Source organism: Ambystoma mexicanum, chromosome 10 (assembly GCF_040938575.1).
Source record: "Ambystoma mexicanum isolate Mex_15411 chromosome 10, UKY_AmexF1_1, whole genome shotgun sequence".
In the NCBI taxonomy this organism is placed as follows: Eukaryota; Metazoa; Chordata; class Amphibia; order Caudata; family Ambystomatidae; genus Ambystoma; species Ambystoma mexicanum.
Window position 1 is genome coordinate 252401273 of NC_090932.1, and position 16901 is coordinate 252418173.

The 16901-nt window shown below is 46.1% G+C and overlaps 1 protein-coding gene across 4 annotated transcripts in view; it reads right to left on the reverse strand.

The window, feature by feature from the left end:
• LOC138491326 (G-protein coupled receptor 35-like) overlaps positions 1-16901 on the reverse strand; it is a 328878-nt gene that overhangs the window by 226181 nt on the left and 85796 nt on the right. For 2 of the 4 annotated variants that reach the window (XM_069617786.1, XM_069617785.1), the window contains exon 2: positions 13010-13115. The exons of the other annotated variants lie outside the window; for them this stretch is intronic. The gene's annotated coding sequence lies outside the window, so the exon portion shown is untranslated. The remainder of the gene's footprint in view (positions 1-13009; positions 13116-16901) is intronic. 4 annotated transcript variants of the gene reach the window in all.

A 16901-nucleotide genomic window follows, 5' to 3' on the forward strand; every position in this document is an offset into this window, starting at 1 on the left:
AAGTAAAATAATTGTTTAGTGAGTCAAAAATTAAGTCTCATTCCATATCGGAGTATTTTATAAGCAAATACAAATGTTTTAACTGTAAATCAGAAAGGTTTGTGCAAGAAATATTCATTTGCACCTAGTTAATCATGCACATTACAAGATACATGTTTACCTCTTCAAATCTGGCAGTAATAATAGTTTCTTTCTCTTGCATGATGTGTGTTACTAGTCCAAACATGTTCATTGAGCTAGCTTTGTGGGTGAAAGCAGGGACACAAGTTCCTATGTGTCTGTTTCCTGTTTTTAGTTGGGAGAATGTTGCCTCCCTATTTATTTTTTGGGGTGTATTTGCCTTTTGTTAGGGAGTAAAAGTGACTGATACACTCCTTATCTGTAGGGCTGCATAAGTACATTGGAAAAGAAGTAAACATTTTTTTAGAGAAATAGTACTTAATCAAGTGAATTTCTGTTCATGAGTTTTTTTAATGGATATATTTTCTTAGTGTGCGCAACTTGAAGTATGCTGTTAAAGTGGTGGGCCTTTTCTGTAGCTAACTGTATGTCATCATTGTTGAAATACACTTTTTGTTTGCCTCGAAGATGATCTTGAAGTCTTATTGTTATATGCGTAAGGCAACTGCACCCTCTAGCGCTGATAACAAGTGAAGCGGGCACGACGGCTTGGAACAAACATACAGCTGGCCTTTTATTATATAGTATGATATTTTAGTGAAACGAAACATCTTGAATTAAGGGTGACAATTACCCTCAGACACACTGAGCTTGCAGTCTGAAGGTTAGGGAGCTGCAGGAGTGCTAAAAAGGCATTTCGTTTTTCTGTAGTGGCTTCAACAAAGGGGTTAACGACTTCATGGAAGAGAAGAGGGCTGGCAGGGGTGAAAGACAAAAGTGATGGGCCCCACTAAGGCATAAGACATGAGGAAGGGATAAAGTATCATTAATGTATGAGTGGCAGAGTGTGGCGAGGAGTGCTCTTCATGTGGTGGAGGCTGTCGGAGAGTCTGTCTTTCCTTTCCATGCTACTGCTGGGAGCCATAGAGCAAAAGCCATAGCCAGATGCTGAGCATCATAGAGTGTAGAGAGGAGTGTTCTTCGTGTGCTGGAGACTGTCAGAGAGTTTGTTTTTCCGTTCCATGCTACTGCTGAGAGCAATAGCCCAAAAGCATAGCTGGACGCAGAGTGTCGCAAAGTCTGGCGAGGAGTGTTCTTCCTGTTTCTCGTGCTCCTTGGGCACTAGAAACTAGTTATTTGGATGAACGGATTATAAAGGCTGATTTGTGTGTTGTAGGCATCAGTGCCTACAGAATTGTGCTTGGTGGAAACAATAGTCTGGACGCCAGGGAGCGGGTATCTCAAATTGTGTTGCAGCACACGCAGGTACAAAAACGTACATCTTAGCTGCATTTTAGAGAATCAATTTCTCCTCAAGGGGAAGACCTAGAGCAACTATGAAAATCAGGCTATAAATCCTTGTGAGGGCCTAAGAAATGTAGAGGCTGTAAATCAGGGTACACCCCCTCACCACCATGAGATTACAGCAGTGGCTGGGCATATTACTGACTTTTTTAAGCTAATATTAACAGGCCTGGATGCGTGAACAGGGCAGCGAGCCCCTCTGTGGGGGTCCAGACCCAGGTGGGAGAGGAAAACATTAATTTAAACATGTTCTTCAGCTATATTAAAGATAATTCACTGCAAAAGTTATGTTACTCGTTACAAAATAACGTATGGACTCAAAGCAAAATTGGCTTAATCCTGACAGGACCAGGCTTGTAAAAGAGGGAGAGGGTATCCCGATTCAAAACATACTGCCAGAAGACACAGCTTCACAGCATCAGTCGGCTTCTCCCCTCAAAACAGCGGAGTAATGTCTAATTCAGAACACATTTATCATGAAGCTGGAGGAGAGGAACTGACTAATAAAACCAGCTCGCCGGAAAACGACAAGCCGATTTACTCTGGTGCCGAAGTCTTACGCGACTTGTTGAATTTTGCAATAAGAATTCTATAAAAATTACGTAGCCGGATCCACAAAGATGTCCAGAAACAAAGTATGTATATGCGGGATCTCCACATTTTTATTAAGAATAATAGAACCCCTGACTCGGAGTGGACTAGCACCAGTGATCAACCTGTACAAGCTGGTGACACTGCCCCTACTGTTATTCAGTCCCAAGATCGTGATGAGTCATGAGCTTCAGAAGCCGGACTGGCACAATCTCCACTTAAGCCATCTACCTAATAAACACAATCGGAAGATGGAAAAATGAAAAAGAGTTGTGATTGCTAAAACTGTAGCTGAATTAGCCCCTAGCGAGGATACCATCAAACCATTGAATTCTATGATCACTACGGGTAAAGTAGGAATATAGATGTAGCCGGTTAACCCTTACTGATTTAGATGGCAACGTATTGGCAGTTGAAATAACTTGGGATGGGTCAGCTAAAATAAACCGCCTGTTATTGATTAATATATGTGACCCTCCTTGGGGGCTCAAGGACTGGAGATATCTTTCGTCTACATAGATACCATTATAACTGACTGGGTAGAGGTTCCCACAGAAGATCTTATTCTGCTGGTAGGTAATCTAAATGCGAGATGTGGTGAACATCCCTCCATAGGCAAGTACTCGAACATCGAGTCAGATAGTAAAATTATATTAAGAGATGTAAACCTGAGAGGCTGTTGGTGGCTGGGGTTTATGAGGAACTGGAAACTAGACATTTCAAATGGAAGATTAAGGGAAATATCCTGGGAAAGCCTACATGGTTTTCGGGACAAAGGAAGGCCAACCTTGACTATCTTTGTGGAAACTTGTCTCTGATAGAAAGTGTGAGTACTGTAACAGTCTATAGGAAGGCCTCCAGTGACCACGCAGCTCTTAGCCTTAATTGGCACATTAAGAGTCTGGAACAACAACCTAGAGGCCCTATCTGGTTTGATCCCTAATCATGCGGGAAATAGAGTGGCGTGGTCTGAGCTCAACATACATAAATTTGCTCTACTTTATGGATGCAGGCCGAATCAGTGTATTCCATTTTGAACCGTGCATCACCTGGTGAGTTTGAAGCGTGGCTGTCTATATTTTTCCGCAAAACCAGAATGGCTAGGGGGAGCAGAATAACAACACGATTAAAAAGTTGCAGACCCTTTTGATATCGAAATTAACAAAGCTAAACTGTTAATGCACATAGAATTGCGGGATTTAAAAAATGTCCCTAACTCTTTGTATTTGTTTCAGCGAGAGTCTAGATGCCTAACAAATCAATATAGAAATTGGTTAAATAGAAAAAGTCTTATGAACCTAACTGCAAACTGGCAACGTATGATCGCTGCATTAAAGTGCAGAAATTCTAGAAACATATGGAGAGTATTAACATTGGCCAGAGGGCCTGCTGATTAAAACCCAATCTTGGCAGAGACTTGGATTAATTTTATGGAAGATAGAATGTATGCTCTAGGCTGTCACAATGGATTGCAGATCAGCAGAAACCTTGTATGGCAAATTCACTTTAGCCTAGAAAATGTGAGTAGACACATAACAAATATGAAGAATTCCAGGGCCCCAGGACTAACGGGTTGTCTGTAGCTGTTTTGAAGGGTGAAAGCTGCCTTTGGGCGGGACTTTTGTGTGCACAATTTCAAAAGGTCTGCAGGGAACGTACGATCTCAGGGTCCTGGAAAAAATCTATACTGGTCCCTGTCTTTAAATCAGGAGACAGACTAATCTGAGAGAACTATCGCTTACTGTCTCTTCTTGACATAACTGGTGAAGTTTTTTCAATATATGTATTAGAAAATCTACAGTCCTGGGTCACTGACAACAACATTTAGCACCCTTTTCAAATGGGTGTTGGCACTAGGTCCAGCACTGTCCACAATATGCGGTTATTAGATACAATCATTTCTCAGGCAAAAAGGCACCCCCTCCGTGCATATACAACGTTTGTCAACTTTAGGTCGGCATTGAACCAGGTAAATCGTGACATTCTTTGGAAAAAACGTAGAAAGTGAGGTTGCCCTAATTGTGTACTCGAGAAAATTGTGGTTTTGCATTCTGAGACCGTAGCTCATATTCGTTTGAGCAATGGCAGAAGATTGTCTAAGCCTTTGAGAATTAATAAGAGCGTAAAGCAGGGGTGCATGCTTGCACCCCTGCTTTTTAACATCTATATATCAGACTCACTGGCCAGGTTAGCGAAAAGAGCAAAATGTCCCCTGAAAATTGGAAAAAACACTGCTGTCTCCATGCTTTATGCGGATGACCTAGTGGTCTTTGACCAGCTTCTGACAGGCATGAAATCATCAATGAACTAGCTGGGTTGTTATGCTAATGAACATGGAATGTCAGTACATTTAAACAAAACTAAAACCATGTTGGTCACCGCTAAGAAAGTAAGTAGACATTTATTGAACACCTGTCTGAGAAGCATTGACTATACTGACTACTACAAGTACCTGGGATTGGAAATGTCGAACATTGGTAGATACAATGTCATTGTTGAATCTAAAACTAGAAGTGTCAAACAAATTACCAATCTAATTTGCAAGTTTGCAACTCCGCATTTGGTGTTCTCACTGGACAGTGTGTTTTCTTTGTATAAACAGTGGTTTTGTCCATCTATTCTGTATAGCTTGGAGGCACTAACCCTAAAGAACTTAACACGGCTGGACGTAGTTGAAAGGTTTTTCTGGCGAAGGTTTTTGGGCCTCCCACGTTCTGTTTCCATTGAGTATGTTCGTTTAGAGATGGGCTTGGTCTTATTCAGAACTTTATTACTAAAACGGAGAGGTGTCCTATTTATGAAGGCATGGTTGTCTCCTCTATGCGCACATTTGGCAAGGCTTGTAGACTGCTAAAGCCTGGAACATACCGCTGGAATGGAGGACATATTCGTGAGTCTATTTAGGGAGACGTGTTCCATGATAAAAACGGTGTACAGCGTTCCAAGCACTTAAAGGTGCCTTCGTTCAAAAATTAGTGAAGTGGGATTGCTTACAAAATTACAAACATCTATCACAGTTGCATAAGCAACCACAGGTGGCACATGTAACACAAAGATACTTGAAACCGCAGCAGTATTTGTTACTTTGCCCAGATCCTGCTGTTCATAACTTCCGCCTTCTCATTTATTTATTTATTTTTTGCATTTGTAAAGCGCCCAAACCCTTGTGCACCAGGGTGCTGTCGCAGGACCAGTTACATGATACAATATTAAGCATTACAAAGATCCCAGTGGACTTTTCCCAGCCAAGGAGAGACAGAGTTCATAGAAGAGGATATGTGTTTAAGTGCTTGGGTGCACACTTACCTGATGCAGACCTTGCTGCTTCATCCAGGCCCTCTTGAGGCCTGAATGGGACTACATTACCTGTAGGACTACTTCACCACCCGGGTGTGGTCGGGGAAGGATACATACCTGATTGGTGGAAGGATACATACCAGGAACTTCTTCCAAGGCTATTTAAACCCCACCATAACAGCCACACGTGCTTCGCGTTGTTCTGCACCTAGCAGCTGGACGTTCACCGTGTCAGCTCCTGCATCCTGACTTCAGCCACGCCTGCCAACATCATGGGACACCAGCAAGGGGAGAAAGGAAGAGAATAGGAGAAGAAAAGCCCTTACCTGCTAAATCTGCATCCCGGAGTCATTTCTCCAACGGCCCTGAAAAGGAAGACATCATTTTAAAGGCATTTCGTTTCGTTCGCTGCAGCGCTGCATTTTACTCACCTTGGCAAGGCGCTTCCATCTTCAGCAGCGATCTTCCGGATTCAGCTACGCCCCGGCGCCTAGAGGAAAAAAGACAAGAACAAAGGTGAGAGGGAGAAAAGGAATAAGGAAAGCTCAGTTTCCTTTTAAGTCTTACCTGTTGGATTATTCCCACTGCATTTCGGGTCCTGCCGCTTCCTGGCATCTCCGGACCCCGGCCCCTATGGGGAAAAAAGACAAAGACATTGAATGAGCGAATACAAAGACATTACCTGAGCGCTCATCCAGAACTGTTTCACTTCGGGTCGGCGCCATATCTCCGGCACTCCGAACCCCGGCCCCTAAGGGGAAAAAGACATAAGCATTAGCGCTTGCTGCAATTAGACAACAAACATTATTATTAAGCTTGAACTTTTGAACAGAACTTTTACAGCGCCTTACCTGAACAGTCAAGCTTACCTGAACTCCCATCAATCCTCAATCCAGTGAAGTAACTGGGTTTCAACGCGCCCCTGCATCAGAAGCAGGATGGAGAGCTCATCCTTCCAAACCCTAAGGTGAGGCTTCACGGGGAATCGTGGAGGAGGTATCGTGGAGGGTTGGAAGGGAGTGGGAGGCTTGAGCATTGTTCCACAGTTGGTAATACTCCCTTTTCACGCACAGGAGGGTATCCAACGAGCCAGGGAAGCCAGAATAGAGGGGCCCTTCCTGTCCATCTTCAGAGTTCTGCGCCTTCGACGCCGCGCCTCCGTGGGAACCAGGTGAGCGTTACACGATCTCAGGGAATCTCTCCCAGCTTTGTGCTGAACAAGTATGGGCCCCAGTCTGACAGGGCTAGCATTCAGCATCACCTTGGAGCAGAGCTATGGATGAAAGTCGGTCATGTGATCAGCAGATGCAATATCTTGTTTGATTTAGTGAAATGTCTCTTCGCACAGCTGAGACCTTTAAAACATGACGCCTTGCGTGATGGTTTACCTCATTTGTGTGCTTGTGGGAGCAAAATCCCTGATGTATCTGCTGCAGTAACTGACCATCCCCAGAAGGAACAAACTTTGCTCATGTTGCTAGGGGGCAACATTTCTGAAATGAACTTCACTTTTCCATGGTCAGAACTCATTCCCTTTTGAGAGAAAATATGCATAAAGAATTTCAGATGTGATTTATGGAATGCACATTTTTCAACATTGAGGACCAAAATGGCTTCCACCAGTGCAGTGCACACTTGCGACAGTGCATAATCATGTTGTTTGATCGTGGACCCGAAGATAACAATGTTGTTGCTCTTGTTAAAGCAATTTCCTATATGCCCTATTACCCTGTGGGTGTTTTCTTAGAATATTTCAGCAGCTGAGGAAATGCCAAAGCATAACCATATTTATTGGAATAAAGCGAAATGTGTGGCGAAAGTGCTGATGCATCTTGAGTACACGTCCAGCTCTATCTGACGGTAACCATTGTTTAAATCAAGTTGGAGAGGAATCAGACCCCAGTCATTGGGCTGATCATGTCCTCCAAATGCATTCCTGGATGCCTTTACCTTCTGATGATTTTATTGGCTTCTCTCATGTCCACACATATACGTATGTCGGTCATCACGCCTTTCTCCGGAACTGCTACTATGCATGAAATCCATGGAGTGGGTCCTGACACCGTCTGGATGATGTCATTTGTCAGCAAACAGATCATTTCCTTCTCCACTCATGGCTGGAGATTAATATGTATTCAGCGTGAGCGTTGTGCCACCGAGGTGATCGATTCATCAATGCTGAGTACCTCTAGACCACCTTTGAGGCATCACAACCCCTAGAACAGAGAGGGTAATTGCTGTAATACTGGATCTGCATATTGCATGGTGTACATCATGGCCCCAGTGTTCATATCTATGGTGGTTGCGTGTCCCAGGAGGTTGCTTCTTGGTAATTTGCCTTAAAGTACATGAAATTCAGACAGCAGTTCTCTCTCTTTATACTGAAGCGTCCTACAATACTTTCCATGATGTGTCACTGGACCCTTCTTAGCCCACTGAAAGACTCAATCCGCAAGGCATCTAAGGAATTCTGAGACTCACATGATATTCAATGTTGCATGTGTATCTGTCATGAGCTTGGCAGCATGATCAACCACCCGCAGTTCAATATCACTCACATCTGAATTCATGAGGCCAGACATCATGTAGGTGTAGTCATCACCCTCTCCATTGCAAGACCATGGAGGCGCTGGAGACTGACCCATCACTTGGCGAACATGACTCACTAGCTCTCTGCTGATATTTATGCCCCACCTGGCAGGCACAGGGTTACTCACACTTGTTCTTGTAGGTTTTGAGTTGCATACATTTGCTAGATGATTTTCCCTCTCGCAGTTACTACATTTTTGACGCAACACCGGACACTTCATACCCTCTTCATGTGGGAATGGCAGGTTGCATCTGTAACGTCTACCTCCCGATGAGTACTTCCTAATGGACATGTTATGTGCATATGTATTGTTCATTGAGTGAGAAACCTGATACATCTGCTCACCTTTGGGCTCTTTGACAGTGTCTATCTGGGTTGCTTATGCATCTGCTCCAGCTTCTGCTCTGGCCATGAGGAGGATTGTAGTGAGTTGAAGAGGCTCCCTCATTTATTTCTTCTGAAATTAAGATGATAGACATCCGCCTATGACTCGGAATCAAATGGCTTCATCATTTGTGAAAGTCACAGTACGCTGCTAATTAGACAAAAATGGGTCGCAAATGCATCCATTGATTCCCATGTCAACTGACAGGCAGTGTTAAAGGTGTGCCTTTCATGATCGTTGTTCCTCTGCCAGTCAGTCCAGTGTAGGAGTCAATCTGGTCAGGAGGGAACCATCTTCAACTTAATCTGCCACAAGGTTAATCAACAGCCTTTTGGTGAATTTGTCTGACATGTTCTTACTGTAGGCAGACGGATAGTTTTTGAAGCTTCTCAGCCAGCATTCCCAGCGTGGGCCCAGAAATGGTTGGGCTGACATGTCAAAGGAGGCGGGTCAATGAAACGCAGCAGGATTGGACAGCTCACTATGAGCGTTTTCAGTGTCATACAATGAGAGCATCTTTTCAGATGGTGCAGTGTACAAAATGCACTGTGCGATGGGTCTGAGCAAGGCATCATGAGTGGGACACAGGATCAAATTTAGGGTCAAACATAGGCACAAGCCTTGTTGCTGACTCCAGACTTCTTGGCTCAGGTAGTTCCATGCAAGATGTGAGTGCCTGCTCCTTTCTCACATTTCTGCATCACAAGTTGAAGATCCCATCCTCGTCGCCAGTTTGTGGTGTACTCGAGGGTCGAGTTCACTATACAATCCTTGGGAACATAATACAACGAGCCGGTAAACAATGTGACACTCCTTTATTGCTTTCTGCGAGCATACTGAACTGTGTGTGGCACTCCGCAACTGCCCATGCGCACACCTCTCTCCCCACTATTCGCTAAATCTTGTGACGTGAACCTCGCCAGACTAGGCTGGCCGAGGTTAAGCAAGCCCATGGGGGACAATGTCAAAGGAGCTCCCAGTTGCTCAATCATTGAGACCTTTAGAATAAACAACCAAGTAACCAAGCAGTCCTAAACCTTGCATTACGCTTTGGTCACCTAATTACTAGATGTGATGCAATGGTGTTCTGGTTTTGTGGGTCACATGGTGTACTATTACCATGGCAACTAGTGGACCATGCCCACTGGGAGGGGGCCAAAGACCATTAACTTTACCTCACCTGTTTATCGTGAACTGGCACCAGTAGAGTTGGGAGGTGAACGAGTAGGGTGTAGATAGTCACCACCCCCATTGCAAATCATGAGCAACTAGGTTTCATGCGGTTAATGACGTTTCATGCAGTTAATGCTACTGTAAACAGCGCCCTCCCATCGCTGCCATGCCCTTTGGATTAGAGCTGTATTTGTGATGAAGGTCCTACTGCAGTACGCATCACTGGCGTAACAGGGGCCCCCGCAGCCCCTGCGGTGCGGGGGGCCCCACCACCACATGTCCTGGGAGGGGGCCCCACTCCATGTCATGGGGTGGGGGGAGCCCTATGACTTCAAGAAGAAATAGTTTGTTTTGAAGTCACTCAGCCTTCATAAAGACATTATTTTGGTTATGGTTCGGTCCTTAACTGAAATAATTTTTTAATGAAGTTATAGTGACTTAAAAAAGAAACAATGGGGCTCATTTTGACCATGCCTGTCCAGAAACAACAGTGCTGGTAGGCTTACAGACACTGTTGTTTCCGGACCGGAATATTACAGGTCGCCTGCTGGGGCTGCCGTGCCCAACAGGTCTGACCCTGCCAGGCACAGCAGCCACGGTAGGAAGACCGTCACGGAAGCACCAGCACCGTTAACAATGGTGCAGGTGCTTCCGTGTCCCCATTCCCGTGGAGTCTGGGTATTAACGAAATTACCGGTGCCTGATTTCCCGGCCGCCGGACTTGAAATAGCACGGGGGCACAGGAAAGTCAGGCGCTATTTTTTACGGGTCCGGCGGCACCCTGGCGTTAGCATCAGCATGGTTACCGCTGGACCCGTAATGAGCGCCAATTTCTTTTTGAAGTAATAGGGCTACCCTCAACTCCATGAAGTGTGCGTGTGTGAGCCTATGGTGAAAGGGTGCACACTCAAATGTATAGGTGGCTGCCTGTGTGTGTATGGTGAAAGGATGCACACTTAAATGTATGGGTGGCTGTCTGGGTGTGCCTGCATAGTGAAAGGGTGCACACTTAAATGTATAGATGGCTGCCTGTGTGAGTGTATGGTGAAAGGGTGCACACTTAAATGTACGGTTGGCTGTCTGAGTGTGCCTGTATGGTGAAAGGGTGCACACTTAAATGTATAGATGGGTGTGTATATGGTGAATGGTGTGTGTGCTTGTGTACTCGGCACAACAAAACCTTCATTACGGGGGGGTTTACCCTTCAAATGTTGGGAGAGGCGCTAACTTCACAGGCGGTGGGGAGGGGGAAACTTATTTGTGTGGGCTCATCCAACTTATTTACGCATTTTAATGAGACTATTCTAGTTGAGATTCAATGTTCCAAGCAGTTAACTCTCGTCTTTAAGTCTCCTGTTCCCTCTCTACCTTTCCAATCATTCCCCTGGCATGCAAGTACTAAACCCACATCACGATTTCAATTGCCTAAACAATGTGGCATTTGAATGCAGGTACTAACAGTGAAATGCTTTACGTTGGTAATTGCTGGGTTCTTGTTAACAGCAAAAACCAGGTGCCGTTTAACATCTGTGTCCTGTTCGGTCCAGCAACTACTCTAAAGGTTAGCCAGGTTGAGTCACTATAGCCCAAAATTTCAGGGGTACGGTAGTGCTGAAGCCCAGTCAACTCAATGGTGTTGCGCCACTACTTGTGTTTAATGCCTTGCTTACTCCTAGCCCTATTCTTCCTCGTCCCAGTACTTATGTATGAGGCAGTACTTGTGTGTGTGTGGCACTCTGCCTCATACTCGAGTACTGGGAAGGGGTAGAGGTACATGGAGGTAATGCCTGATTTAGCTACCTGCAATCTTCATCACTCCTAGTCCCACTGTTCCTCATCCCAGTACTTACCTATGATATAAGGAGCCGCATACGTAAGCTCTGGGACAAGGAAGAGGGACGTGGAAGTAATTCTGGGCAAGGAGCTGATTGTGGAGGTTGGGATAGGGGGTGGGAGGGAGAGGGGATGTGTGGGGGGCAGGATTGTGTGATAAATCATAATGGTTGTCCATGTCCAGGCTAAGCAGGCATGATATGTGGTATTAGTGGCTAGAGAGGCATTTTGGTGCAGCCAGTCTAGTCATTCCTCAGTTTGGTATGACTTTCATTTAAGTGGACATTTCTGATAAAGCAGTCCTGCTAACTTTAATTATCTGGCTAGATTGGCATTTGGGTGCTGCCAGTCTAGCCATTTCTTACTGCGGCATTGTATATTATTCTGGGCATCTGTGATAAAATGATATGATATGATCCAAGTCATTTATAACGTGCCTGTACACAAGTGCACACAAGGGAGGGAAGATAGAGGTAGGACAAGACAAACGATCTCACTAGGCCTTGTGTCATTGCGAGAATGAGAAGTGCAAGGGGAAAGGGAGGGAGGGTAGTGCAAGTGAGAGGGGAGGGGAAAACAGGGCAACAATGCTCTGAGTAAGTGCAGCCAGGGCAGAGTGGCTATTGGGTGTGCAAGGAGAACAAGGGACTGCAGGGTTACAGTTACAGCCCTTAAGTGCATGGTAGGCCCGGAGGCAGTGCAATGGTGACCAATCCAGAAAGAGCCTGGGCCAGCAGGGGAGGAAGAGAGAGAGAAAGCAGCGGAGAAGAGGAACGTTTTGAGCTGCTTCCGAAACTTCAGGTTGTCCGGCTCAAGTTTGAGAGGGGCATGGAGGCCATTCCAGAGGGAGGCACCAGCAGAGGAGAGAGCTCTACCCCCACTCTCTGCCTGGAGAAACGGCTAAGCCTTAGAGAGTTGGAGCTAGCTGAGTGAAGGGCTAGAGAAAGAAGGTATTTTGGAAGAGAGCATTGGATTTAGTGTGGGCCCCGGCCCCAGAAACCCTTGTGGACAATGCAAAGGTTCTTGAACTTGATCCTTGCAGCCACTGGGAACCAGTGGAGAGATTTCAGGGCTGGAGAAATACGATCCCAGGGCTTGAGGCCAAGGGTAAGTCTTGCAGTCCTGTTCTGGATTAGTTGCAGATGGCAGAGACTAGAGGAAGGCAGATTGAGAAAGTGGCTGTTGCAGTAGTCCAGCCTAGAGAGAACCAGGGCTCTGGAGACAGTGAGCTTCTGGTGGAAAGGGAAGAGTCTCTTTCAGGAGGAGCAGCTGGTAGTGGGACTTCTTTGCGATGTCCGAGATGTGAGGAGAGAAAGAGAGTGTGGCTATGAAGATGACAACAAGGTTTTTTGCCTTGCCAGAAGGTGAAGGAAGAGGGCCCAAGGCGGTCTGCTTTAGTGAGAAAGGAAACACAGAGGCAAGGGTCCCAATGAGAAAGATCTCCGTCTTACTGGCATTAAGGCAGAGATCATTGGAGGCGCACCAATCCTGAATCGTGGATAGACAGTCAGGAATGAGCAAGAGAGGAGAGGAGGCTGAGGGGAGCCTGAATGAAAGCTGAATCATCTGCATAACACTGAAATTTAGAGGAGAAGGTAGAGATCAGGGAGGCCAAAGTGGTCAAGTAGAGGTTGAAAAACCAAGGTGAGAGGATAGAGCCCTGGAGAACGCCACAGGTAGAGAGAGGTGGCGGAGAGAATGGGACCAAGATGGACCTGGGAGCGGAGGGGCAGTCCAAGTGGAAGGAGATCGTCGCTCTATGGTCTTATCCGTGATGCCCAGGTTCTCACAGAGTCGATTGATCAGATGGCGACGTTGACCCTGTCAAAAGCAGAGGAAAGATGAAGGATGAGAACAGAAGGAATGCTGGAATCAAGGTTAGAGAGCAGATCTTCACTGGTGTTAAGGACAGCAGTTTCCATGCCTCTGGCAGCTCTGAAGCTAGACTGATGGTCATGGAGACAACCAACAGATTCAGTGTGGAGAGTAAGCTGGGAGATGGCAAGCTTTTCCAAGAGTTTGCTCAGGAAAGGGGTGATGGAGATTGAGCAATAGTTTCCCGGGAAGGTAGGATCGGCAGACAGCTTCTTCAGGAGTGGGTGCACAAGGGAGTGCTTAAAGGGAGAGGGGAACGTTGCAGTCGCAAAAGAGTGATTACTGAAATCGGCCAAGGCTGGAGTGAGGGTGTCAACATAGTCTTTGATGGTTCTGGAGGAACAGTGGAGCACCTGTTTGGACGACACTTTCATAGATCGGACTTGTCTAGAAACCTCGTCAGGTGTTGTTAGAGAGAAAGAGGAAAAAGGAGGAGGAGAGGTAGAGATGGCCAAAGTGGTTCCGACAGAGGAAGAGGAGATAGAGGACAGGATGTCCTGAGATTTAGCAGAGAAGTGAGAGGCCAGAGCTGTACAGATGGCCTGGGAGGGAACAGGAGAGGTATAGACCACAACAGGATTGACCAGTTCCTTGCAGATGTTAAAGAGTTTGGCCGTGTTGTTAGAGGCCGCGGAGACACACCCTTTAATGTGTGCTCTCTTCTTGATGAGTGTTATTGCTTCGACTGGCATTTTGGTGCAACCAGTCTAGGTATGTCTAAATGTGGCCTGGTATGCTTTGCTATAATGTTATTACATGTTTACACTGGCCTACATTGTGCAGCCAGTTGGACATGTTTTCATTGGGGCATGGCATTTTTAATAGCAAAGCATTAATGTTCCTGTGCACTGTTGGTGACTTGCATGTATTGGATTGTGTTACCCTAAAAAACAATTGCAAACACTCTGGCTTTATAGCCAATTTATCTCAGAAAGTGTACTGTATATTGCATTAAAACACATATTTATATCTTTCTCCTAGTGCAGTGTGCGGCATACCCCTTCAGCAGCACGTTCATGCATATTGCGCAAGCGTCACAATCTAGGCTGGCCCAGAGTGTGGCGCGACCCGTGATTTGTTGCCGAGTTGGGGGGCCCCCCTCAGCATGGCTCGCAGGGGGGCCCCCACATTTTGTGTTACGCCACTGGTACGCATGCAAATAAGCAAGCATTGCAAGGTCTTGAAATTTCGGGACTTAAACTTTTTTAACCTTGTTGGTACTTTTCAACAATCCTCACTAAAAAACATGAAGTAAATGAAGTAAATAAAATAGATTTTGATAGGACCGCATAAGTGCTGTGCACTTTGCTGTGCACCATGTAGCTCGTGACTACTGGTGACCTCGAGATGCCATGCAGGGGGTTGGGGCGCAGAGGGTGGCTACTGTATGGCGGTGGTCTCTTGGGTGTAGGAGGTGTAACTTTTTGGCGGGAAATGATTAATATCTCTGCTGAGTACTTCACACATGTGAGTTAGAGGGTGTGGGCATGGACTTCATTTCTGCTCTAAGAAGAAGCTGCTAAAGTGGATTGACAAGGACAGGTTCGCTCTTTCTAGGCTGCAACTTAGATAGTTGAGCCCTGAATTCAGGTCTCGTTTTCTGCCTTGAATGAGAAATGGATATTGGAGGAAAGTACGCCTTCTGCGGCAATATAGTACCTTTCTGATCAGCGCATGATGTACGAAACTGGTACTGGCGCAGCCATTAGTAGCGCCCATTTCCCGCAAACGTAGCTATCCCTGCACACAACATTAACCCTTTCCCCTCAGCAATCAAATACACCCTCCCGGAGATTAAATATCGCAATAACAGCATCAAAACAATACTGCTCCAGCTTCAAAGATGCATGCTCCGCTAACACACAAAGTGGGGACTAGACTAGCCCTGGACTGCTGTTCAGGGCCATTTGCGGTTATTAAGAACACATTTGTACAGCTTGAGAGCTGAGGCCCCTAGTGTCTACATGCATTTCAGTTATTTGGAATTTGCAGGCCGGCGTTGAAAACAGAAGCAAATTAATACCTGATGAAATATCCTCATGAGAATGTGCTGCAAGAAATCACCATGACAACACATTTGCAATAAATCTTGGCCATGAATTAAGCCCTTTCAAAGATGTCGGCGTTTACGGGAAACATTTAAAAAATGCATGCCTGGACGTTGCCTTAACCGTCTTTACATACACGCAGTATATTTTGAGGGCAGCATATTTTTAGGGCTTGATGCCAACAGTAGCAAGCTCTAGATTCCCGTCTCTGATAAACTCACATCATGGGCAATGAGTTGCGAAAAACGTTGCTCAGCTTTTTAGATAGTGCAGTAGTGGATGTTGCTCATTGGCTGTGGCCAGTAGATAGGCATCTGTTGCACACACAGCGCTTCGGTTTTACTTGGCAGGTGTATCTTTAACATCTCAGCTCAGTGCATTGAAGGCCCACTGCAAAGGTTTGATGCATCCGTCCAGGGCACAGGATCCAAACCAATCAGAGGAAACTATGCCAGGTCCCAGGGGTTTATGAATCCACAACACTAAATTGTGGGACATCGGAGAGGCTCTCATTCTAGAGACCTGTGCGCAAACTACATGCATGGATGTCTGATTCCTAGTGAGTCTACTGTAAGTCAACTCTTTAGTTTTCTGAAGTAGGAAACAGAGAATAGTTCAAATCGGTAATGGGTCACAGCACCATTTACTAGAGCGCTTAGAAATGGATGGAAACTCATAGTGTGAAACTTTGCACCAGTGCAAGTGTTCTTGTGCACAGTATTAGCACTAGAGAAACAAACATTGGTAAAGTCAATAGTTTGGGCAGTTATTGGTGTTCTTTGCATTTTGCATTTTTAGGCAAAGTGCAAAGTCTCAAAGGAGCAAGCGATACGGGGTGCAGATGTGCAAGAGAATGACAAGGCGAATAGAGCCAGGGAGGAAGCCATTGGGAGAGGGGGATAGCGATGATGAGCAAGAGGAAAAGTGAGCGAGAAAGGGTGAGAGTGAGAGTAAGAAATAAAGTGAGTGTGAGAGAAAGTAGGAAAGGGGATAGAGATGGGGGAAGGTGGGTGGGAGAATAGAGGGTGTAGGGTGGTGGGGCTAGCGAGAGGGTGTGGGATGTGTGGTGGGGGTACAGAGAGAGTGGTAGTGTTGATTAGCGCGAGGGCTAGGGTGGCCGGTAGAGAGAGGGGCTATGGTGGGTGGCGGTAGAGAGATTGGGGGTTGGTTAGGGGTAAACAAAGAGTGGGTGGAGTGGGTGGGTGAGGGTAGAGAGTGTGGAGGTAGGTTGGGGGTACGAGAGTATGGGTAGAGATGGTAGGTGTGGGTAGATAGACTGGGGATATAGAGGGTGGGGGCAGGGTGTTTGGGTGGGGTTAGAGGGAGTGGGGTAGGGTGAACGGTGGAGGTAGAGCAAGTGGGGTGGAGTGGGGTGTTGTAGAAATAGTGGGTTTAGGGTGGGTGGTGTCGGTAGAGGGAGTGGGGGTATTGTGGGTCGGGCTAGAGACAGTGGCTGTAGTATGAGTGTCTGGGGGAGAGTGTGTGGGGTAAGGGTGGATTGGAATAGAGAATGTTTGGGTATGCAGAAAGTGGCGGTGAGTGGGGGTAGAGAGAGAGGTGGTAGGGTGGGTGTGTTGGGGTAGAGAGAGTCAGGGTTGTGTGGTGGAGTGGGTTGGGATAGAGAGAGTGTGGGTGGGGTGGTGGGTCATGGTAGTTGGTTGGGTGCAGAAAACATGAAGTTCAA